The sequence below is a fragment of the Schistocerca americana genome, chromosome 1 (genome assembly GCF_021461395.2).
Source record: "Schistocerca americana isolate TAMUIC-IGC-003095 chromosome 1, iqSchAmer2.1, whole genome shotgun sequence".
Lineage (NCBI taxonomy): Eukaryota > Metazoa > Arthropoda > Insecta > Orthoptera > Acrididae > Schistocerca > Schistocerca americana.
The window spans coordinates 981,637,307-981,664,152 of NC_060119.1; the positions used below are offsets into that span (position 1 = coordinate 981,637,307).

General features: G+C 40.4%; 1 protein-coding gene across 1 annotated transcript in view; it reads left to right on the forward strand.

Moving 5' to 3' along the window:
• Positions 1-4,066: 4,066 nt before the first annotated feature.
• The window catches only part of LOC124595751 (beta-1,4-glucuronyltransferase 1-like), a 141,822-nt gene continuing 119,042 nt past the window's right edge, over positions 4,067-26,846 (forward strand). The window contains exon 1 of the mRNA XM_047134632.1: positions 4,067-4,139. The gene's annotated coding sequence lies outside the window, so the exon portion shown is untranslated. The remainder of the gene's footprint in view (positions 4,140-26,846) is intronic.

The following is a 26,846-nucleotide window of genomic DNA, read 5'->3' on the forward strand; positions in this document are numbered from 1 at the left end:
GACAGTGGTTAAGGGAAGTCTTTATGAGGTTAAGAACACTCATTTGATGTTGAGCCTGGAGAAGTGTCATTTTGCAGTAGAAGAGGTAACATATGTTGGTCATATTATCAGTAAGGATGGAGTGCGAACAGATCCGAGGTTGGTACAGGCAGTAAGGGATTTTTGGGAACCAAAAACAGTTAAGGAAGTGCAGTCATTCATCAAAATTTACAGTTTCTATTGAAAGTTCATGAAGGGTTTTGCAGATTTAGCACAACCGTTGATGCGATTGTTACAGAAGGGTGTGAAATTTGAGTGTACAGAAGAGTGTCAGCAAGCGTTTGACAAACTGAAAGAAGTGTTAACATCAAGTCTGGTTCTTGTGTTACCGGATTTTGAAAAGGAGTTTAAACTAGCATGTGATGCATCAAATCAAGCATTACAGTGTGTTCTTAGTTAAGAAATTGATGGGAAAGAACATCCTGTAACCTATGCATCTAGGCAGTTGAATGCAGCGGAGAGGAATTACTCAACATCTGAGAGGGAAATGCCTAACGTAATCTATGGAATCACATATTTTAAATGTTATTTATATGGGAGAAGATTTCGGGTAGTGACCGATCATGCTGCATTGAAGTGGTTGTTGGGGTTGAAGGATCTGTCAACTAGACCTGCTAGATGGGTTGCGAGGCTTAGTGAATTCCACTAAGAGGTAGAGCACAAGCCTGGGAAGAAGCACGGTAATGCGGATGCACTAAGTAGGAAGGTGGCAAAAGTGGAAGTCATAGGTTATGACCTAGCAGTATGGCAAGAATTACAGGACGTGGACAATGATTGTAAATTGTATCGGACACAGCCATAATTTAATATGTACGATGGTCTTCTGTGCAGGGAAACAAAGTTAGGGCCAAGGGTAGTAGTGCCAGCAAAGTTGAGGGATGAGGTTTTAAAGGAAGCATATGATCACGCGTCATATCGTCATGGAGGGTATAGAACGATGAATAGGAGAGTGGCGGAGAGGTTTTGGTGGAGAGGTTGGAAAGTAGATGTGGATCAGTATTTCAAGAATTGTATACCACGTGTGCAGAGAGCAAATTTGAGTCAGAAACAGATACAGCTACAACGATTACCGGAAGCGACATGTCCATTTTCTTTGTTGCGGATTGATGTCTTAGGACCTTTCAGGCGAACAGATTCATTTTCACAATAATAGACCATTTTTCGAGGTATGTGGAGGTGGTGGCTATGCCAAATCAACAGACAGCAATGGTCATGCAAGCGTTAGTAAACAACTGGATTTTGAAGTTTGGTGTACCAGAGACAATAATTACTGACCAAGGGACCAACTTCATGTTGGATTTAATGAAGGAATTGTGTAACTTGTTGAATGTAAAGAAGTTGAGGATGAGTGAGTTGCAGCCACAGGACAACAGAAGGACAGAATGGGCACACAGAACAATTGGGAGGATGCTGAGTTTTTACGTAGATTCTCATCAGCATCGCTGGGACGAGTATTTGAAGCATATTGTATGCGCATAAAATGCAAAAGTCCATACAAATACCAGTTTGTCTCCATATAAGGTATTGTATGGACCGTCACCGTTTGATTTGGTGGGACTACAGAAAGGAAGGACCAGTGAATCTGTACATCAATTCGCAAGGACAATTCAGGATGTTTGGAAACGGGTACAAAAGGCAAATACAAAGGCTTTGGAAAGGCAGGAAGATGCAGTAAAGTGGAAAGGAAGTTTACCGCGATATAGAGTGGGGCAATGGGTAATGCTATCCCGCCCCTATACACAAAAAGGGATAACGAAGAAGTTCCTCATGAGATATCAAAGGCCATACCAAGTTGTCGAAACCACATCTCCCTTTAATGTTTAGCTTCAGGTGCCAACTAGAGCAACAATAGTACATATTGGGCGGTTACGGCCATTTAAGGGTTGCCCGGATGTGATTCCAGGCATGTCACGGGAAGGAAAGAGGAAGAAAGAGAGAGTGAATAGGGGTGCTAAGCGCAGAGAAAACCAGGAAGATAGAGTACTCCATGAAATACCGTATGCTTTGCGATCTAGATAGTAATTTAGTATTTGTAGTTGTTGTTGTTTTCGTGGTTATGTACCATTGAGTTCACATAGATTAATTTGGCATTGTATTTTATATGTGTTTTCGAGTATTGTGAGCCTGCTAGGGGCAGCAATCTTTTTGAAGAAGGAGGAAGGGTGATGGTGATCCCTGTCCTCAGGTCACTGAAAAGGCAAGTGTAGCATCTGATGTATGTGGAGTGTTGTTGGAGGAGAAATCAAACGCAGTTCTGGAGAAATAAGTGCATCAGAGTAAATTTTGCAGCAAAGCCGTAGTAAATATGTGTTGAATGATGTCGGAGTCATACGATTTCCTGTTTAAAGTTTTAGTTGTTGACAGTGCTGGCTCAGGAAAATCATGTTTATTGCACCAGTTCATGTAATGTAAATTTAAGGATGAAAGTAGTCACACAATCGGTGTTGAGTTTGGATCAAAAATAGTGAATGTTGGAGGAAAATCTGTGAAGCTACAAATATGGGACACTTGCATGGTGCAGTTATTTTTAACCAGAGGGGAAAGGAATGGACTGTCCAAGGGACATCATGGAGCCAAAATTGGGCTAAACTGGTCGGGATGTGTTGGATCTTCTATACCTACGAGAATTTGGTAGTAGTAGCAAGTTGTTTTTAGTGGTGAGTATTTGCAGAAGCAAAACGTATAGAGCTCCGAGGGGAGCGGAATTTTAATCAATGGAACTAAATGTAACACAATAGGACCAATCTCCCACCTGCCAGCATCAGTTTCAGGAGTCACGCAATTGAATGTTACGCAGCCACAGCTGTACTGGCCAGAAACCACTTTAGAGTTTTTGGCAAGGTGGAATCTGACCTTGTTCAATCAAACTCTGGAGCCAGGTCTGTTGACATCCATAAGCCAGTTCATTTTAGAACAAGAGGGGCGCACAGCAGCTGAACAGCTTGTGCAACATGTCGCTCAGTATAGGGAAAGACAATGGCAAATAACAATCTTCTTGAGCACCTCTGTGCCAAGTGTCATCATAGCCTTAACTTTGTATTGTGTTGTTTTCTTTTTGATCAGGTGGAGAGCGAATTCCAAGAGGGGGCCAAGGGTAGTCCAAGTCCAGTGGATTGGATACCAAGGACGTGAGACAAGTAGGTAAGGGGTTGATCGAGCAGTGGTCGTCCAGTAAGGAATTTTTACATTTTGTTTCATTTCATGGTTTTAAGGGGCACTAGACCACATTTAAGTTTTCTAATAGTAAGGAAATATGCCATAGGTGCCGACTCAAACAAGTTAAGAGCTAGTTAAGGGTCAGCCTGGGGACCGAGTCTTTCCAAAGAGGGGAATAATATAGTGGCACCACCATGTAGGATAGGGAAAGTTAGTTCTGTGCCATATTCTGAGCACAAGTTATAGCCAGGTGGGGGCAAGTTTGCTGTGAGTTACACATACCAACAGTTGCGAATTAGAATAGAGGCCACAGGGCCGTCAAATTGCAGAAAGAGTATATGTAGCGGTTTTACATGTCACAAGTCACAGGCAGAAGGGGCCCACTTGCCAACCTGGCGTGTTATGAGTATGTGACATGAAGTGGCATGTATGGCAAAACAGAGGTGCACAGCCACATATAAATAGGTGTGGATTTCTAAAAAGATTCATTCAAGTTTGGCAGCTCTCCTGGACGGTGGGGTGTGTCACACCACCAGCTACACGCAGCAGCAGATGGGGCACCAGCATTCCAGTCCTCGGTGAGTCGCTGGGTAAACCCTCTGAGGCCGATGCAGGGTCTGTAGCCAGCCAGCAGTGGGCCACTCTTCGGCTCACTACAACAGGCAGTCTTCCGTGTTCCAACACGCACTGGAGACATCCGGGGCAAGGGTCGCAGATTTGGCTGCAGATCATGGGTGCTTGTTTTTTGCCGCATCCTAAGCCATGCCAGTGTTGAAACACAGCATGGACCATCTTGCAATTGTCAGTAGGCCGCTCGGCGGCTCCTTGGAGCTGCGCTGAGGCAATGAAAATGGGGGCAGCTGAGTCGGCAGCCAGCACATCCTAACGCCATCAGAACTCCGTGGCTGGCCAAGGCCAGCTCAACACAGCATTGCATTGCATGGGTAAGCCAAGAGGAGATGAATCGAGAATCATTCTAATGATACAGGCCACAAATGGAGAAATCCACTAACGTAGTGATTTTGACAAAGAGCAGATTGTTATGGCCTGGCATCTGGAAACAATATCTTGTGAAGCTAGCCTGCTGTTCATGTGCTACTATCACTAGCATCTATTGAATGTGGTGGAGTGATGGGGAATCAACAAGTAGGCCACAAAGTGTAGGAGTTTTATGCCCCACTACAGAACATAGGGGTTGGAGGTCTGCTCACTTTTTAATGTATAGCAGGTGATGATCTGTGGGACATTTAATGAGAGAGTTAGATTTTGAGTGTTCCACTTAAATGTGCTGCCAAACTAAATTAAACAGATATCTTCATACACAGAAACCCCTGTCACATCTTCTGTATGAAGTAACACTGACTCACACAAGCTGAATACTAGATGTGTTCAAAGTATTCTGGAACTTTGTCTGCAAAACTTTTCTACACTTACCTTTTACTTATTATGCATGGTGTCCTCCCCCACAATTGGGGTACACTCCCAATGCTGTTTCCACTTCTCGAGGCAATCTTGGTATGCCTCTTGCTGGATCATGCGAAGCGCAGTCTGCAAATTTTCTTTTATCCCTTCTATCGTTGCAAATCTTCATCCTTTCAATGGGGTTTTCAACTTTGGAAATAAAAAGAAAAGTTTGCAGGGTTCAGGTCTGGAGAGTATGGAAGATGAGGCGGCACAGTGATTTCATTTTTTGTGCAATAGTCACTCTCCAAGATGGATAAATGTGGGGGTGCATTATTGTGATGCAAGAGCCATGAATTGTCTTGTTACATTTCAGGCCATTTCCTTCTCACATTTTCTCATAGGCGTCACAGCACTTCCTGACAGTACCATCAATTAATAGTTTGTCCCCGTAGTGTGAATTCATGATGAACTAATCCTTCAAAGTCAAAGAAAACTATCAGCATGGCTTTGATATTCGACCTGACCTGATGAGCTTTGTTTGGTCTTGGAGAACCTTTCACAACTCATTGTGAAGATTTAATCTTTGTCTCAACATCATAATCGTAGGCCCAGGTCTTATCACCAGTTACAATTCTCTAAAGGAACATCTCATTTTCATTTGCATGATCCAAATGCTCTTCACAGATCGACAGATTGTGAGGTGAAAGGCCTTCTGGCCTTGACTCATGAGCCATAGGATGAACTTGGCAGCAACACGATGCATTCAGCCGGCCCGAGTGGCCGAGTGGTTCTAGGCACTACAGTCTGGAACCACGCGACCGCTACAGTCACAGGTTCGAATCCTGCCTCTGGCATGAATGTGTGTGATGTCCTTAGGTTAGTTAGGTTTAGGCTAAGTAGTTCTATGTTCTAGGGGACTAATGACCACAGCAGTTAAGTCCCATGGTGCTCATAGCCATTTGAACCATTTTTTAACGATGCATTCCAAGATGCTTTGTGAGAATTTCATGACATGATCCAACAGAAACGTTATAGTTTGTGCAATCTCTTGGACAGTCAGTCTTTGATTGGCATGCACAATTTTGTTGGCGTTTCTGACATGAGCATCATTGATAGACGTCAAAGGGTGTCCTCAATGAGGGTCATCTTTAACTTCCATCCATCCATTTTTAAACCGTGTGAACCATTCGTAACACCAAGTATGGCTTAAGCTCGCATCACTGTAGGCTTCCGCATCACTCAGTGTGCCTCTGTAAAAGTTTTTGTGAGTTTCATGCAAAACTTAATGCAGATGCATCACTCCTGTAACTCTGCCATCTCGATATTCACAAACTGTGCAACCCAACATTCTATCAAATAGAGCACTGATCAATAACTAACAGACTTACAACAATGAAACTTCTGGCAGTTACAAATTAAACACAGGTGTGTGCAGGGATGCCAACCGCATTTTGCTCTAACACACAATTGGTGTGAAATTATGAATGTTCTGGAATTTTTTGAACAGGCCTCATATGTCTCGTGTGTTCCTGGAGGATGTATGTTAGCATTTACTTTCTATAGGGATAGAATTAGCCATGAAGGAGTAACTATTTTTGTAAATAAAATACCTATCATTAACCGTCACACACCAGATGTTGATTTCGTTTTCTCGAGACTATGTGTTTGAAATTTGCAGTTGCATCATTTTTTAGTATTAAGCTAATACTTGTCTATGTCTAATATAACCCACACTCTGATGGTGTTAGGGTGTTTAATAAATGTATCAAGATTGTCTCTAATTATCTGGAGAAGAAATATGGCAACTTCAAACTTGTGTTTATCAGAGGTATCACTCTAGACGTAGGTGTAAAATACAAACTGTGCACTGCTTTTTGATCTATTTAAGAGATGTCAGTACTTATTGTATCAATGAAATCCAAAAACAAAAGACTTATGCTTGGACAATAATTACCAACCTTCATAAAAATTAATTACATAATGGCATGTTAAACCCATTGTTGACACATCATCAAAACTTAATCACTGTGTACAGTAGTCTCCTATGTAAAGAAGTTCAGGATGATAAAACCAGATCATATTGTGCTCTTCAGGGACAAATTATCCAATGTTGAGTTGGTTAATTAACTATGTATATGTTCCATAGATCTCATTCGTGATGAATGTTGTAATGACTTATCCCAATATGAATAATGCGAAAATGTCAAATGAAAGCATTAACAGTGGCTACACAAAAACAAACTAAAAGAACGTAAATTATATATTCTCCATCAACTGAGTAATAAAGTATATGAATGTCTCTTCATTGGATTACTATAAATACAGTTGGATTCACAACTGAAGTGGAATGCACACACACAGCCGTTGTGCTCTAAACTATTGCGAGTGATGTACCTGTTGCACAAATTAGAACCCTGTCTCAGAAATAGAAATATCTTATGGGGCAACTCTTCTGATGCAAGAACAGTTATGGGGCAAAAAAAGCAGTGCAGATGATTACTAACACTGAAAACAGAGACTGTGCTGGCCAGAGTTCAAATAACTAAAAATACCTTACAGTACTTTCCCTCTATATTAAGGCATATCTCCTATTGATGAAAAAGGAGCCATAGACTTTAGCATCAAGAAATTCTCTCCACAATTATGAAATGAGGAACAGAAATAATATAAATTTAGAATATACTAGGCTAAGTATGTGCCAAGATAGCTTTAAATATAGTGGCTTAAAACTATACTATAAGGTATCCTTGACAATGATAGAGTTACTGTACATTTCTTTGAGAGATGTCTACAGAATCTATTAACCAACAGATGTGTTCATAAGATAGACAAATTCTATAATAGTATGGTGTCCTAAATCTAACATCACTTTTAAATTAAAATCTTTGAATTGTACACCTGCACAAAACCCAAATCATGTATATAATGAGTGGTTGATGAACAAATTTAAAAAATATATATGAAGTTGTATAACTGAGTACAACAGCAAACATGAAACACTACACAGTAAAGATACCAATATTATTTTTCAAAAGTTCTCATATTAAGATTGTCAACATCACCACACACCTTTCTCTGAAAGCACTGCACAAGTAATATATTTCTCAGTGTGTACTCTGAAGTCTACTATGTAGATAAATTGTTAAAGGATTACCTTATCTCTTTAGCTAAGCAAAGAAAAAAGATAATGAAGCTACATGAAAAATGTCTGAATGTGACCTGAAACACTTCATTGTGAATTTTGTTGTGTAATGCACACTTTAGATGAAGACTGGTGTGAAAAGAATTGCTTTTTAAATGTTTAATCCATTTGTGATATATATGAAGAAGGTAGTGAATTGGCATTTTATACATACTTCAGCAGCTTTCTGTGATAGTGTGAATGGCATGACTGTCTTGTTAGTAACTTGAATGAACTAACACTCAAAGGTAATAAAACCCCTTTTACGCTTTTTGTGATGTTTTTGCATAGTCTCAAATATTTTGCAGGTAAGGTTAAATGATGGTTTCCTACTTAAAACTTGTGGTGAATGAGACTTATTAATAAATGTGACATTTTAAATGCTGCAGTCTCATGATACTTCATTTCACAAGCATATAATTTTGAATTGGTGTGACAGTGTGGTCAATAATTTCATGTTAGATTGTGGTCATAAGCATAATTAGCAATTACAGCCTGACATCCAGAAATAAATTATCCTTGTAACCAAAGCAAGTGGTTTGTAAGAATCTAATATTACTAAATTTATTGCTGTAACTCACCTTTTCTTGAACTTCATGTAGCAGGGAGAGCAGAAGAGGAACACTGCAGTAGGCTGTTTAGTTTCTCTGTTTACTTTAGGCACACTAAACTAAATAAACTGACACTCCTGTCTTTGGTCAGAATGATGAAAGATGTGTCTAAGGGTAAGACATGCCCAGCACGCTTCTTAATTAGTTTATCTACTGTTGATTCTATTTCAACTATTTATCCAGCTGGACCATAAGGGGTTTTACACAGTGTGCTTCATGTACTGTATGACTATTGAGGTTTACGTCTGGTGCTAGCAGATGATATCTACTTGTTTGTCATTGCATATATGAGTCTTTGTTAGATTAAAAAACTGTTTACTGTGAACCAGTATTCCTGTCATCTGAATTGTGTGTACTAAGTTTGCTTATATATCATTGCACTTTGTGATTTTGTCACCAGCAAACATAACAGTGTATCACCAACCTTTAAAGTCATTCATAAATCAAACAAATAGATGAAGAAAAAGATGGGCTCAGAACTGTTCTTTGCAGTACCTCACATGTAATGTTCTTAAATTCATGCCCATGACAGTGTCTACTGTACCTCTACTATCTGGCAAAGCAAGGTTGGAATATAACTTCCGCTTCATCAGAACTAACTTGCAGTGATATAAGATGTATATTAAAAAATTAATTCATAATTTGTAACAACAGTAACAAATGGTTCACTTCCAAGTCGCGGTAGATACCGACCAAATAAAAATAATGTAAATATGAAATGTTGAATTTGGAGTTATCATCAGATAGGAGGGAGGTAAAGGTCTCAGAAAGTGAAGGTATGTTTGATTTATTCCTCTCATTACATAAAATGTTTAAATAATTTAATCTGTTGTACAGGAGTCATGTCAGTATTTACGATATTTATAATACAGAAGTGTACATCTGGTTTTACAAATCAAACAATGGAAACTCCAGATCGGAATACCAAAAATGTAAGAAAAGATAGATTGCTACTTACTGTAAAGATGACATGTGAAGTTGCAGATGGGCACAATTAAAAGACACTAACACAGCCTTAATTAGAAAAAGAAAGAGAATTATTCTGTAAGTAGATTTTGTGTACATCCCAGTTGAAGCTTTTCATAAGTTTTTGGCCTAAGCACTTGTCACTGTTTGCCATTGTGATTTCCCTATTATTGTACATTATTTTTATGTCTCTCCATTCTGATGATTTAGTCACAAATTGCATCACCTGGGTTTTAGTGACATTCATTTTAATCCGGTTTGATACAACCAGGAACCAAACTTCTATGAAATCTTTTAGGCTCTTTCCGGAAGTTTTTGGGCACCACATTTTCTATCAGAACTTTTATATCATTTGCAGATAAGACTGAATGGACATAAATAGTGAGTGGTAGGTCATTTATATAATTTATACAGAATAATGACAACTAAAGATCTAATAGCAAAGCAGGACCTCTGCATAAATTATTTTTTAATTTTATTTTAAATTATTCTTTGAAATTTGAGCTGATTGACCATAAAGCACTATCCTTGACCACATACATTTTAATTTGTAGAGAAGCAAGGAGGGATTCACTAAATCAAATGCTTTTGTCAGATCACAGAATATTTCTGTGACTTTTTACCCTTGTCCAATGCGGAGCTTATCTTTCTTGTAAATCCTCTAATGACATTTACAATGCTTATTCCTTGTTGGAACCCAAACAGATTTTTTAAAATTACTTCTTTTTTGTAGTAAATGTTAGAACTGGTTTTACTGTAGTATTTTCAAACACTTTAGAGAAGACTAGCAGAAAAAGGATGGTGTGTTAATTCCCCTTAACCTCCCTTTTTGAATTTTTTTTTCCTCAGTATATAATTACACATTTAGGGAACACCCCTGCTCAAAGGAGTGGTTTATAACAATGTTCTGTGATTCTGAAATAATGTCATACACACCCTATGTTATAGATAAATTATTTTAAAGACAACACTATGTTCTCAACATCTGTTTGTATGATTTTAAAAAAGAAGAAATACTGTTTTCTGGTTGTTGACCAAGCTTATGAATTTTACCTTGTTCTGACAGGCTGTCTCATCTACATTTTGTCTCATTACATTCAAGAATAATTCACTGAAGCTAATTGAAATCTGAACAGGATTAATTATGATATCATTTTCAAGTTTAATTCTCTAACTTGTTTATTGACTTTGGATCCTAATTCTAAATGAGCAATGGATCACATTGTTTTGTCTTATTTCTGTGTTAGTGGATGAATGTATTATTTGCCATTTTTTTGCTACCATTGAAACTTTCATGAATACAGCTTTCTAGCATCTCACATTTAATAAAGAGTATTTTAGGTTGTGGAGCTGCTCTTTCTAGTGCTAGATATTTTTGTTCTTGATGTAATCCATATCATTTTAGCATTGACTTACATTTGCCAAGTTCTAGGAGGAAAAGATTTGTTGGACAATGTAAGAAACAATTTAAGAAGTTTCATATTTTCTGGACCTTAAGTGGTAGTGGTCTGCAAGTCAGTTTGCAACATTTAGGGTATTTCATAAAAAATTGAAATTTCATTCACTGAAAAGTTTTTATATACAGTTGATGATACTTAAGATTGCTTGCCTTCAGAAGCTCAATAGATAGAGGTGGGTGATCAGAAATAACTATATCTTCTGATCTGCTGTTTTCTCTAGTATCTTCAGAAAAGTCTAACACAGAGTTTAGAATAAAGTAGGAAAATGATGCAAAATGCTGGGTCATAGAGGAGGCAGTGCTGCATGAAAGGAGGATATTTAATCATTGACATTCTCTGTCTCTTGCTTGACAGGGACTCTGGATGACATCACCCACTAAATTTATCTGTAAACGTCTCTTTTGGACTCACATTTGGGAAGGACAAAGTTCAAACAACCACCACCACCATCATGTGCTTTTGATGCCCATTCCATTTCTAATTTCACTGTTATGCTCCCAATCTATGAGTCTGTAACCATCTAGTGATCTTCTCTCTGCTGCTCCAATTCTCCCCCATTAACTGGCACTTATAGTCCAGGTCCCTGTTTCTGTATGTTTGTAAGACAATACGTATGCTAGTGAGCTGACAGCTGGAGTAAAACTACTGAGATCAGAAGTATCACCCTGGATGAGTGGCCAAGGTAAGGCAGGTGCTGAGCCAGTGCAGGCAGCTGAGTCGATCACAGTTGCTACCAGCTGTGCAGCCTTTGTCAAGTGACCAATGGCAGGAAAAAGAGTGGAGTTGAGGTGAGATGGTTAGACTGGAGGCAGCATGTGTGATGATGGCTGAGGATCCGAACATAGTGGCTTCTGCAAAAGGCACAACATGGTGACTAAAAAATACTTTGAAACTAAGTAGTAATTCGCAGATTCATTGTATTGCAAATCTAAACTTATCTGCTCAATTATGGCACTGAGGTTCATCTATTGACACTGTAATATCTGTTATATTATAAAAAACTACAGGAGTCACATGGATGCTGTAAATGTTCAGTGTTGTACAACCCTTAACTAAATCAATAATGCTTTCGAAAACTCTGAGGGGGTCTCAATAAGCAAGGCATCGGATGACAGCTGAGGATGCTAGCTATCACCACAGTAGGTCACACTCTTGTATCTATTCTATTTACTGAATTGTACTATATTTTATTGATTTCTAATTATGCAAATGTTTGAGAATTTCATATTCTCCTCACTTACACAGAAAGCGAAAGCAGCATGTATCATACGTACAGTTAGTAAGTAATTTTTGTTTAATTAACAAAATGTTAATTCTGCCTGTAGTAAAGATGCAGCGCACTTGAAAGTGGTACTTTGAATGTAATATCTGATACCACTAGTAAACAGAGTGCAAAAAGAGCTTCTGTTGAGTGGGCTGTCTTTACTGTTAGCCACGTATTAATGGCATTTTCTTTGTTATTAATGTTGAGTGTGTGCACAGATTTAATATTTAAATTAAGTGTGGATAAACTATTAGACTTAGGACCTTGTTGTGGTGTGAGGATGACCAACAGAGAGAGAGAGAGAGAGAGAGAGAGAGAGAGAGAGAGAGAGAGATATGCTTGATTGAACATATATTTTGTATTTGTAAATTGTATATATTTTAAATGGTGATCATTTTGTGTTGGCTGTAAAATGTGTTCGGCTTAACAAATACTTATAAGGGTGCATGAACGGCAGCTCCTGGTCATTCTGTTCCAGGTGCTCATTTAAGTATGAGCACTTTCTTGTGTGTTGGAAAGCTGTTCGACTTGTAAGGTAATAGATTTTGGGCAGCTAGTGGTAACATGAATACTTTAGAGAATTCCGGAACTTAGACTCTTGAACTTAAGACTCTGTGACCCAGTTGAAACTTTAACATTTCACGAATGTTTGGTGATGTGCGTCTTTTGATATTCACTTATTTTGCTTTCAGTTCACGATCATTACTGCTTAGACTGTTAGTCACTATATTGAATTTTTATTATTCATGAGCCCTCAGTTATTTTATGAACTGTTTAGTGATTGGTATTTTGTGAACCACATATGTTTCATTTTTTTTTTTTTTAAGAAATCTTCTAACACTTCGGTATGCACATATGCAATCTTTACTGTAATTGTTTATTATGGTTATTTTATTTCATGCTTGTGTGTATATTTGTAGGACCAGTATTTTATTTACTTGTCTATTTCAACTGGTTGAATAAATAATCAGTCATAAAATCTAAATCCTTTGGTGTTGCCTACAATCAATTATCTGAAAAGATAGAACCTTTTATTGTTTTTTTAATGTGATAATTATTGAACTTGTACTTTAATTTTGCAATGTTTCCAAAACAAAGATAATTTAAATGGTAGGATCACAAGCTATATCAGTTTACAGCAGTGTTCTCGAATGTTGCAATTGTTTGATCTCATCAGGGATTAAAGCAGCCGTATCATTACACTGGTTCAGTCACATGTCTACTGACACTTCTTGATTTGATTGTAGGCACCCACTGTGTATCTCAATATTTCTCAAACCTCCTCTCTCTTCAAGATTGCACATAACAAAAATATTAGTTTAATTGTCAAAACTATTGTTTAATGCTTGAAAAATAGTGATAGTTCATAGTTTAAAGTAAAGGACACAATAGTAAAAGAACAGAAAGGTCTTATTTAAGTCCCACATATACAATGAATATACAGAAGTAATAAAAGCTCGAGATACAAGCAGTGATTCTTCACCCAGTCCAATTGTAAAATGGGGCTGAGTGAAGAGTTGCGTGGTTAGCAGACTAGAATTGCATTTGGGGGGGAGGGGGGGGGGCGCAGCAATTCAAATCTGCATCCCACCATGCATATTTAGGTTTTCTGTGATTTCCCTAAGTTGCACTGGGTAAATGCCAGGTTGGTTCCTTTGTAAGGGCACAGCTGATTTCTTTTCCCATCCTTAACAAAACAATCCAAGCTTGTGCTCTGTCATTAATGACCTCATTTTCAATGGGGCATTAAGACTAGGAGAACCAGTACTAGCAAACTATCTAGAAGGACACTACTGGTCACTTTGACTGGTGAAGTTTTTCTTCTTTGTTTTCTTGAGATATTTCAGTATAATAGGTCAGTAGTGCATCATGCTTATCATAAAAATGCATTACGATTAAAAATTTCTGTCGAAAGTATGTTTGATGAAATAAAACAGATTGAAGTAAAGAATACATTGTAAATACAAAATCAATTTAAACTAAACTTACAAATGCAAATGAACATATAATTTCTGCAATAACATTTTTTATCTCTAGGAATTTTACTCAGTCAAAGCCCCAAACAGGTCATAAACATATAATTAGAAGGAAAAATAAAGAAAAATGGACGCAAATTGCTGTAGCAATAATGAGAAAATAACATTTTTTTCTCTGTATGATGTCTTTTAAACCAAAGCCACCAACTTTGTCAAAAAACTTGGCACACATATACTGAAATCTTCCAGTATATGAACCACATGAATTTCTTGCACTGCACATACAGATTTTTAGTTTTGTTCAAACTTTTGCATCCTCCTAGCTGCCGGGTCTTCTTTACTGGTACTTTACATATTTCAGTGGTTGCAGTGAAAGTGTAGAAAAGTCCTTCTCTTGATTGTAGATACACACAGGAAAGTTCTTTTGCTGGTCTGAAAAGAAATTGGGTGACCTTTTCCTCCTATTTTCTCTCTGTAAGGAATACAGGTGTTGATTCCAGCAAGGTCTAGGACAGGCTCATCCAAGAATTGTGCTCGGCAGGTGCGGCCATGCCCTGCGGGCGCAAGGCTGTGTAGTTCAGCGCCCCATACGCGACCATGTGTCACTAGTGCCAGGTTAGGAGTGAGAGAGTTAGTTGCGGAGCAAGTGAGACCACACAGCACTGCTCTGCCCTGGACTGTCCTGCGATCAGATCGAATGTAAACAAAATAACACAGGAAGCGCAATTCTGTAAAAGTGGTCGATGAGCGAAAAAACAAGCAAACCATTAACTGTTTAGGTAAAAATTAGTGTTCGTGTGCAGAATTACTAAGCAAAGCTTTAGAAAACAATATCCAAAACAAAAATCGAAGAAAAACTTAGTAGTTTTCTGACCCACAGGTTGATTCTATTTGTATTGTACATGAGCACTCGTATATGTACAGTATGCGTCTTCTGAAATATATATCAATTTCTTAAATTAACTGGTGTCATAAATATTTTATTTTAGAAATAATTGTACGTAAGGGATATAGAGTCTCATTCTTCCTATTAGTGGTTACAAGTAAATTGTTGTGGTTGTTGTTGTTGTTGTTGTTGTTGTGGTCTTCAGTCCTGAGACTGGTTTGATGCAGCTCTCCATGCTACTCTATCCTGTGCAAGCTTTTTCATCTCCCAGTACCTACTGCAACCTACATCCTTCTGAATCTGCTTAGTGTATTCACCTCTTGGTCTCCCTCTACGATTTTTACCCTCCACGCTGCCCTCCAATACTAAATTGGTGATCCCTTGATGCCTCAGAACATGTCCTACCAACCGATCCCTTCTTCTGGTCAAGTTGTGCCACAAACTTCTCTTCTCCCCAATCCTATTCAATACTTCCTCATTAGTTATGTGATCTACCCATCTAATCTTCAGCATTCTTCTGTAGCACCACATTTCGAAAGCTTCTATTCTCTTCTTGTCCAAACTATTTATCGTCCATGTTTCACTTCCATACATGGCTACACTCCATACGAATACTTTCAGAAATGACTTCCTGACACTTAAATCAATACTGGATGTTAACAAATTTCTCTTCTTCAGAAACGCTTTCCTTGCCATTGCCAGCCTACATTTTATATCCTCTCTACTTCGACCATCATCAGTTGTTTTGCTCCCCAAATAGCAAAACTCCTGTACTACTTTAAGTGCCTTGTTTCCTAATCTAATTCCCTCAGCATCACCTGACTTAATTAGACTACATTCCATCATCCTTGTTTTGCTTTTGTTGATGTTCATCTTATATCCTCCTTTCAAGACACTGTCCATTTCATTCAACTGCTCTTCCAAGTCCTTTGCTGTCTCTGACAGAATTACAATGTCATTGGCGAACCTCAAAGTTTTTATTTCTTCTCCATGAATTTTAATACCTACTCCGAATTTTTCTTTTGTTTCCTTTACTGCTTGCTCAATATACAGATTGAACAACATCGGGGAGAGGCTACAATCCTGTCTTACTCCCTTCCCAACCACTGCTTCCCTTTTATGTCCCTCGACTCTTATAACTGCCATCTGGTTTCTGTACAAATTGTAAATAGCCTTTCACTCCCTGTATTTTACCCCTGCCACCTTTAGAATTTGAAAGAGAGTATTCCAGTCAACATTGTCAAAAGCTTTCTCTAAGTCTACAAATGCTAGAAACGTAGGTTTGCCTTTCCTTAATCTTTCTTCTAAGATAAGTCGTAAGGTCAGTATTGCCTCACGTGTTCCAGTGTTTCTACGGAATCCAAACTGATCTTCCCCGAGGTTGGCTTCTACTAGTTTTTCCATTCGTCTGTAAAGAATTCGTGTTAGTATTTTGCAGCTGTGACTTATTAAACTGATAGTTAGGTAATTTTCACATCTGTCAACACCTGCTTTCTTTGGGATTGGAATTATTATATTCTTCTTGAAGTCTGAGGGTATTTCACCTGTTTCATACATCTTGCTCACCAGATGGTAGATTTTGTCAGGACTGGCTCTCCCAAGGCCGTCAGTAGTTCCAATGGAATTTTGTCTACTCCGGGGGCCTTGTTTCGACTCAGGTCTTTCAGTGCTCTGTCAAACTCTTCACGCAGTATCATATCTCCCATTTCATCTTCATCTACATCCTCTTCCATTTCCATAATATTGTCCTCAAGTACATCGCCCTTGTATAGACCCTCTATATACTCGTTCCACCTTTCTGCTTTCCCTTCTTTGCTTAGAACTGTGTTTCCATCTGAGCTCTTGATATTCATACAAGTCATTCTCTTATCTCCAAAGGTCTCTTTAATTTTCCTGTAGGCAGTATCTATCTTACCCCTAGTGAGATAAGCCTCTACATCCTTACATTTGTCCTTTAGCCATCCCTGCTTAGCCATTTTGCACTTCCTGTCGATCTCATTTTTGAGACGTTTGTATTCCTATTTGCCTGCTTCATTTACTGCATTTTTATATTTTCTCCTTTCATCAATTAAATTCAATATTTCTTCTGTTACCCAAGGATTTCTACTAGCCCTCGTCTTTTTACCTACTTGATCCTCTGCTGCCTTCGCTACTTCATCCCTCAAAGCTACCCATTCTTCTTCTACTGTATTTCTTTCCCCCATTCCTGTCAATTGTTCCCTTATGCTCTCCCTGAAACTCTGTACAACCTCTGGTTCTTTCAGTTCCTCCAGGTCCCATCTCCTTAAATTCCCATCTTTTTGCAGTTTCTTCAGTTTTAATCTACAGGTCATAACCAATAGATTGTGGTCAGAGTCCACATCTGCCCCTGGAAATGTCTTACAATTTAAAACTTGGTTCCTAAATCTCTGTATTAGCATTATATAATCTATCTGATACCTTTTAGTATCTCCAGGGTTCTTCCATGTATACAACCTTCTTTCATGACTCTTAAACCAAGTGTTAGTTATGATTATGTTGTGCTCTGTGCAAAATTCTACCAGGCGGCTTCCTCTTTCATTTCTTAGCCCCAATCCATATTCACCTACTATGTTTCTTTCTCTCCCTTTTCCTACACTCGAATTCCAGTCACCCATGACTATTAAATTTTCGTCTCCCTTCACAATATGAATAATTTCTTTTATTTCATCATACATTTCTTCAATTTCTTCGTCATCTGCAGAGCTAGTTGGCATATAAACTTGTACTACTGTAGTAGGTGTGGGCTTCGTATCTATCTTGGCCACAATAATGCGTTCACTATGCTGTTTGTAGTAGCTTACCAGCATTCCTATTTTCCTATTCATTATTAAACCTACTCCTGCATTACCCCTATTTGATTTTGTGTTTACAACCCTGTAGACACCTGACCAGAAGTCTTGTTCCTCCTGCCACCGAACTTCACTAATTCCCACTATATCTAACTTTTTAAATTTTCTAACCTACCAGCCCAATTAAGGGAGCTGACAGTCAACACTCCGACCCATACAATGCCAGTTTTCTTTCTCCTGATAACGACGTCCTCTTGAGTAGTCCCCGCCCGGAGATCCGAATGGGGGACTATTTTACCTCCGGAATATTTTACCCAAGAGGACGCCATCATCATTTAATCATATAGTAAAGCTGCATGCCCTCGGGAAAAATTACGGCTGTAGTTTCCCCTTGCTTTCAGCCGTTCGCAGTACCAGCACAGCAAGGCCGTTTTGGTTATTGTTACAAGGCCAGAACAGTCAATCATCCAGTCTGTTGCCCTTGCAACTACTGAAAAGGCTGCTGCCCCTCTTCAGGAACCACACGTTTGTCTGGCCTCTCAACAGATACCCCTCCGTTGTGGTTGCACCTACGGTACGGCTATCTGTAACGCTGAGGCATGCAAGCCTCCCCACCAACGGCAAGGTCCATGGTTCATGGGGGGGCGGGGGGTATCAGATGCCAAATGTGGCAAATTGACACCAAATGTAGTGGATGGGTGCCAGGAGGGGCTGTATTAAAACTCGTCCGAGCTTTTCAAATGATTTATTTTTTCCACTACGGAGCTTCGTTGACCTCGGTCCACGTCACAGGCCCCACATAGCTAAGGTAGTACCCCAGCGACATGTGCAATGCACTGTGTCCAGTCGGCCTTGTACACCAGCTGCAAAGTTCCAATTACATCAGGATGGCTGCGCTAGCAGCCGCCTCAGTGCTGAACTCATTGACTCTGCGCTGCTCCGCCGGGAGCCATAGATCGACCCCACTGCTGCTTCTTCCTCACTAGCGTAGCTGAGGACAGTGTGTGTCGGGAGCCATGACGACTGCCTGTGGTAGTGAGCCAAAGAGTGGCCCACCATGGCTTGCTGCAGACCCCGTGTCAGCCTCAGAGGGTCGAACCAACGACCCACTTTGGTCTGGGATGCTGTCGCCCCATCTGTTGCTGCGTGTAGCCCGGCAGTGTGACACGCTCCGCCGCCCAGGTGAGCTTCCACACTTGAATCCCCCGTGTTGGCCTCAGAGGGTCGAACCAGTGACCCGCCGTGGACTGGGACGCTGTCACCCCATCTGCTGCTGTGTGTCGCCAGTAGTATGACTCACTCCACTGTCCAGGAGAGCTGCCACACTTGAATGAATCTCGTTAGAAAATGGCAACTATTTATACTCGTCCGTGCACCTCAGTTTCACTAACATATCACTCCAAGTCACGTACGCCCCACACTCCGCTTGCGCCAGTGGGCCCCTTCTGCCTATAGCTTGCGACATGCGAACTGTGCATTTACTCTTCTCAGCGGTTCGATGGCCCCTGTGGTCTCCATTCCACTCCGCAATTGCTGGTCAGCGTAACTTACTGCAATCCAGCCCACAACTGGCTGTGCTGTAACTTGTGTGCTCCAAAATACTGCACCAAATCTAACTTCCCAATCTTAAACTGTGGTGCTGCTACAAAATATTTTTTTGTTGTACTTCGTGCTACAGCTTTTTGTATCCCTTTTCAATGTTTAGACATTGGATCCTTAGTTTTCTGTTTTGTATGCAATAATTTTAATTGATCAAGTTTAAAAACTTATTAAAAATAAAATTAAGGTTATAAAGACTGTTAATCCTTACAGTCAACATTGTTAAAGAAGACAAAATATTGAATGCATTTTCTTTTTTGAGGAATTGATTTTATCTAGGTTTGGTACAATATTCCGGGAGACTGCTGACCTCAAAGAATTAGTCAAATTTTTATCAATAATTAGTGAACAGTTCTTAGTCTTAGCAAACTTTAAAAGGGAGAAAAAGCGCTCACAAATATACATTGAGAGAACTTTGGTGGTGTGCTGGTGCAGAAGAAGATACTTCTCTCATGGAAAAAAGCTGTAAAAGTCATCCAAAGTTTTACCCACAAGAAAGCAGTCCTTCAGGAGGATATCGCACTGCAGGCCAATCAGCTCTAGTTGAAATACTTGTGAGACATCCTCTGCCTGAAGGGAAAACAGGCGAACAAATACATCTAAGGTCAGTTGAAACTCACTTATCTCCAAAAATCCGTTTTCAATCTCTTCTTGTAATTCACAAAAAATTTGAACATAATCTGAAAAATCCACAGCTTTTTTAACGCTGTCTAATGCAGGGAAGTGTCCACAATTCTCCTCGCACAACTGTTAAGTTTTTTTGAAATGATTGAATTGTCTGCACTAAATCAACAGAGTGAAATGTTCAAAGTATTTAAATGACCAGTTAGGTCACTCAAAGAACATAGTTTTATTTATCATCTTCATAAATAATAAAGAGTCATACAGTAAGAAACACTTATTTCCATGTAACGCTGCTTGAAATTTTTTTTACTACTTCAAGCTTTGACTGGCATTCCTCTTGTGACAAATTTTTGAAGTGATCTTTGTGACAGGTATTAAAGTGTTGTTCAGTCGAGTACTTTTTTTGAATACATGAGCTTCCGATGACATACTAAACATTTAGCTTGATTTTCAACAGCAGTTTAAAAAACTTAATTTCCTACTTGGGTTTAAATAGTGTGGGTGTGCTGCTCCTTCGCTTATTGTCTGCTGCTGTTGACCATTCATCTTGATGCACTCTAGCCTTACGTTTGTTGACTAACTTCTTTGTGTCATATCAGTGCTGGCGTGGCGTTCTGTCTTCCATAGAAGCTTGCGTACAGCGGCATGGCAAGGTGCAGCAGGCACACCACACGGTCAGCTGAGTGGCACTGCTGGGCCACTGCAACATCACATGAATTCGCCTGGGGTGCTGGCCTCGGGCGCTTCTGGATGCTAGTGCCCCAGGGGCACAGTTTGGATGAGCCTGATCTACGATGTTGAAAAACTTGTGCATAGGTCATTTGTGGCAGCCAAGCTTGACAGTGTACAGATGAGACATCTGGTCTGAAATATCAACTCCAAATTTAGTGAACTTGTAGAGGCTCATAGTTCAGGGAGTTTCTTCTGTGTTTGTTTTTCCACTGCAACAGACTGGTGCATTATGCTCAATAGAACAAGATTTCTCTTGGTCTTCCCCTGATAGGATGTAATTGTTTTGTCAGAGATTTGTATAAAATAGTATTGTACAAAGACCTGACAGTAGACTTTGCTGATCGAGGAACTTCTCTTTGGGTTTGCTTCATTGTACCCACCATGCTTGTGTTCTCCCACTTCAGTTGCTCTACAAGATGTTTGATTGTGAAGAAATTGTTACATTACATATTTTACTTTCAAAGTGTCAGGTTGCATAAGATGTGTAACAACATGCTCTGCAACATGTATGTTAGTGGGCCTTTCACTTTATTTATCCAAGTAAGGAAATCTATTCATCTGGCATCTGCTGCAAACCAGAACTTCAAACCAAATTTGTCTGGTTTGGATATAGCTTCACCAAGCTTTGCATGAATAGAGCTGCTCATCTAAGGTTATAAATGCACCTGGTTTATAGTTCTGGATACATTCAGTTACAAATGAATTCCAAAATGGGGTAGCTGCTGCAAAGCCATTGGGCTTGAGTCTTTCAGAACGAGTGTGCTTGTCATGAGATCTTAAAATTTGCAAGACTTCTCTAAACTTCTTTCTTTCCATAGCATGAGGGAAAAAATGCCAGCCCCCACACTTGAGGCTACAGAAGTGTCAGGGGGAAATTCTTTCCTCCAAACACTTCATGTACATACATTATAGCTATGGCAGCTTCTAATTGGGCAATGTCAAGTACCCATGTGTCGTCCTGGAGAAGTTCTCAGCCTCTAATTTATGTAAAGGTTTTTATGTTCTGTAGAATATTATTGTCTATCAACATTCGCCATGCAAAGTAACTGCCTGTGACTGTAAGTTTCTTAGCATTAGAAGTTGGCCCAAGAGTTTCTACCAACATGTTCTGTTGCCCTAATCTTCCAGGTACATGCCCTGGTGCAGTTTGGCTGCAGTCTCTGCTCTTCCAACTTTCAGATAGTGAGATGGTTGTGATTTTTTTTTTTCCTCTGCTGCGAGTAGGAATTTGTGGTATCACTGGAATTAATCACGTAAGCACTGGTTTATTCATATGTTGTTGTACAGGATCTGAATATTCATCTTCCGACTCTGATGATTTGCCTTGTTCTGTTTCATGGTGCTAATATTCTGTGTCATCTTTAAAAGCTTCATCATCTCTATTATCCAACTTATCACATTCAAAAATATCTTCTCCTTCATAATCTTCTTCTGGTAAACTGTTCACGTAATTCTGTAATTCATCCAAATGAAAACACTGGCGCACCATAATAATGAGGAGAAGTGCTAAACTTTGCAGAGCGAAACAGCATATTGACAGAGAACAGTAACTAAAGTATGTCCAATCTTCTACTAAATAAAGTTAAAATGTAAATAGAGAGAGGGAACAAGATCACAACAATGAAATAAAATAAGGTAAGTGAGTGAAAAAGTCCACAGTCATGAAACATAAAAATATCTCATCTGTCAGAACGACTGGCTGTGGCCCTTTAAGGTAAAAATGTTTACCAGTATTAGTCATTCAGGTTTTGTAATATACATTTGTCATTTGCAGAAATTATAAACCACCAAGGTACATTAAATGTCATGAAAAATAAGGCCCTTAAATTAAAATTTACACTATTTATTAAATGTTAAACTATGCCTACCAGTCAGATTGACTGGTATGGTTCTTCTAGCGTTAAACCCTAATACTTTTTCCTTTTCCTTTTTTGTAAATGGGAAGAATTTTAACATAATGTACACTAAAAATGCTTCTTCATCTCCACCCTAACCGTACAGTGATTTTCTGTGTATAGTTGTAATCTGTGATTTATATGACATGCTAGCCTCAACCAACTATTCATCTGAGTGCCCACAAACCCACATACATAATGTAGTAATGGAGCAATTTGTCTTGTCGTAGTGGCCCCTTATCAGTTAGAAGGCTCGCACAACAGACAAGCAAGGTGGGCTGCTGACCTCCCTTCAAGAGCTCAGATCGAAACATTACCAGTGGATGTAAACAAAAACAGGTTTTGTGCATAAATACCGAACTACTTCACAAAAAGACATGCGACAGGGATCCACTAATTGGAACTCATGTGACTGCATGTAGTACTCTGCCGAATTGGTGTTATAAGTATGCCAGGAGAGTCAGATCAGCAGTGAGTACCTACAACTAGGACAGCTCCAACCAATACTTACGGTGGCTCTAGCATAGTAGACACTCACCGTAGCATTCAGTAGCATGTTATATCTTTGTAACTGGTAGAGTAGTATTTTGGTCCTGATTTTCTTTCATTGTCTTGTACTCTTATCTGGTTTTGCCACCACAAGAATTGTTGTGTTTCTTGTTGTTCTTGCATTTGGAAATTAGTGCCAAGGGGTCATTTTTTTTATTATAATAAACTGTATTCAAACTTGACTATTAGTTCATTTCTGCCGACTGCAGGACACTACAGTTATTGGCAACGAGGATGGGATTTCCATTTTCAATCGAAATGGCCTCCTCGGAGGAACCTCTTCAGTCCTTGGTAGAAACTCTACAGCAGATTGAGGCAGCACTCACAAGGTCAGAAGTTCATCCTCAATCCCCAGCGTTACAAGAAGTAGCTCATAGAGTTGATTCTATTGTGGTTAAATTGAACACTTTGCACGTGGCTCCACTGATGTTTCCTGCTTTTGATAGGTCTGTCAAACCATGGTCAAATTATGTTGAACAGTTGGAACAAAATTTACTGGCACATGGGATCCATGACAAAAATTGAAGTCGGGTTTTGTTTTTAGCAACAGTCAGTCCACAGTTGTATTGTTTAATTCAACAATTAAATCCTGAGCAGTCCTCTCATGATTTCTCATTTACCCATATTAAGGGCTGCCTTATTGAGTACTTTGACACGCAAATACATGTCATCTCTGGCGATCAGACTTTCTTTTCTTGTCGAAAGTCCTCAGGTCAGACATATCGGGAATGGATTACGACGCTCCAGGGTTTCTGTCACAATTTAAATTTTGGTTCACCAACATTGCCTGCAAGCAGTCTTATGCCTCTTCATTGATTTGTGATGTGGTGGCGTTTCACGCACCAGACAAGGGTCTTTGGGCTGATGTTTGAAGTTATAAGACCTGTTGCTCGACACCTGTCTGCAAATCATTTGTGTGTTTGAACAGTCTCACCGGCTATAACTGCCACATCTTGATCTGGCTGTTTTCTCGGCTCGCCATTGGCCTGGCACTGAGCGGGAGTTTTGTTGATCCGTTGGTCCATCCTGTGACAGAAAGTCACTCACCAATGGTGCACAGCTTGCAGCCAAGCAGGCCATATCGCCGTGGTGTGTCAGGCTTCACAGAAACATCACATAGATGCCATACTTCCTGCAGGTGCACAGGCTCATCACAAATCATTACCTCTGGACCTGAAAGCCTCTCATTCCATTGATGGACAAGTATTCTCCATCATTCCCCAGTCGTGGACCTGTTTTCTCCTTACCTTGGAGGTCGCGCATGTTCCAGTGATCTTCCAAATTGACATGGCATCATCCATTTCCGTTGTGGATGGTGCCACATACCAACGCCTGGGCTTGGTGGCTTTACCCCCATACACTCGCACCTTGCATAGTTTCAGTAATCATTCTATATCAGTCGACAGTGTTTTTCCACACAAATCTCTTACAATGATCATTACTTCACTGCTCAGTTTTTGGTGGTCGGTTATCCTGATGCTACTAACATTCTGGGTGTGGGCATTTTTGCTTGTCTGCGTTTGTCAGTGCAGGACAAGGTACAGGCAGTTTTCTCCTTGGATACCCTCCTCACCCTGTTCCTCAGAAAATACAAAATGTTGTTCTCATCCTCCACACCAGGGGTGAAGAGTTCCACCACGTATGTTCAACTTCTTCCCTCTGCTGCCCCTCAGTCCCCTTTGCTCTAGAGGACAGGCTCCAGGTGGAACTTCACTGCTTACAAGATAAAGGCATCCTTTCTTCTGTTGCACATAGTCACTGGGCAATGTCTGTCATGATAGTCAAGAAGCCGAATGGTGGTTTACGCATCTGTGGCAATTTTAAGGTCATGGTCTATTCTCAGTCCGTCATTGATGCATATCCTGTCCCATCGGTGGACGACATACTGAAATGCCTTGCGGGCTCAACTGTTTTTGCCAAAATTGATTTGAGCGATGCTTATTTGCAGCTGCCGTTGGATGAGGAATCGCAGCAGATCCTAATCATCAATACCCCGTGTGGCCTTTTCTGGTACAACTGCCTCCTGTTTGGCATTGCCAGTGGCCCCGCCATTTTCCAACACTATTTGGAAGCCTTACAAGCCAGGTGCCCGGTGTAGCAAATTATCTGGATGATGTCATCATCATCGTCCACAGTGGACATTGCGAACAAGCTGGATAGGCTGTTTCAAGTTTTTTCCAAGGCTAACCTGTGTTGCCGGAAAGAAAAGTGTGACTTTTTTTTTACACAAGATGTCAGTTATCTCGGGTCATGATTGATGCCTGCAGTCTACATGCCTCTAAGGTGTATGTTGAAGTGATTCAAAACCTGCCTCCCCCCCCTGCGGGTCAGGGGGTTAGAATAGGCCCAAGGTATTCCTGCCTGTCATAAGAGGCGACTAAAAGAAGTCCATCCCCCTCAAGGGGGTAGTTAGCGCCTGCGTCCAGAGACGGACGGTTCCACGACCTATATTTGTGGTCTTTTTGGTTTTTCATTTCTCGTTTCTTCCTTCCTTTGGTTGGTTCCTTTCTTTGTTCTTCTCCATCTCACTGTCTTCCTTACTCTTTCCCTTGCCTTCTTCTCCTTGCCTTCTTCTCCTTGCCTTCTCTGGTCTCCTCCTCAGCGTTTGAGACAGTCTATCCTCTCTCTCTTCCTTTTCCTCTTCTTCCTTCCTTCCTGTGCGCACCTGAAGGCCGACCCACGCATTCGCACGCGTAGCCGGTGACAGGGTAATGCATAATTCCCCGCCCTGGGTAGACAAGTAAGGCACGCACGTACCCCCTGGTAAAGGCCAGACCCAGGGAGGGGTGATTGCCTGAGCTGATACCTTCTGACCATGCCGATTGGTCCCTCCTTCTGTTTCTCGGGAGGTGTGACCTGAGGTGTAAACATTCACCTAAGGCGGGAGTGCCCTCTGAGAGGGTCCCCATAAGGAAGGAGCGCGCCATCGGAGATGCTGGCAATCATGGGGGATTCCTCCGCAATGGATTTCTCTTCTTCTCTCTCGACTTCTGCCCACAAACGGAAACATGACCAGCCCCCAGTGACAAAAGTACTACCGCCTGCCCCACAGTTCCTCGTCGTTTCTCGATCTGAGGACGGAAAGGATTTTTCTTCTGTCAATCCTTTCGTTATCCATAAGGGCGTAGATGCCATAGCCGGTACTGTTAAGTCTTGTACAAGGTTGCGTAATGGTACCTTGTTACTAGAAACTGAGAGCGCCTTTCAGGCACAGAAACTGCTTCGAGCCACACTCCTGTATACGTTCTCTGTCCGGGTGGAGGCTCACCGAACTTTGAATTCGTCTCGTGGTGTGGTCTATACTAGATCCCTCGACGGATTGACTGACGAGGAGATTCAGTCTTTCCTTGCTGAGCAGGGCGTGACGGCTGTCCATAGGGTCATGAAAAAGGTCAACAATGACCTTGTACCGACCCGGACACTTTTCTTGACCTTTGATAGTGTTAAGCTGCCATCGCGCATCAAAGCGGGCTACGAGGTTATTTCTGTTCGCCCCTATGTCCCGACACCTACGCGCTGCTACCAGTGTCAGCGTTTCAATCACACTCACCAGTCTTGTTCCAATGCGGCTAAATGTGTCACTTGTGGCAGGGATGCCCATGAGGGTGACTGTCCACCTCCATCTCCTCGTTGTGTGAACTGTCAGGGTGACCATGCAGCGTCCTCCCGCGACTGTCCCATCTACAAGGAAGAA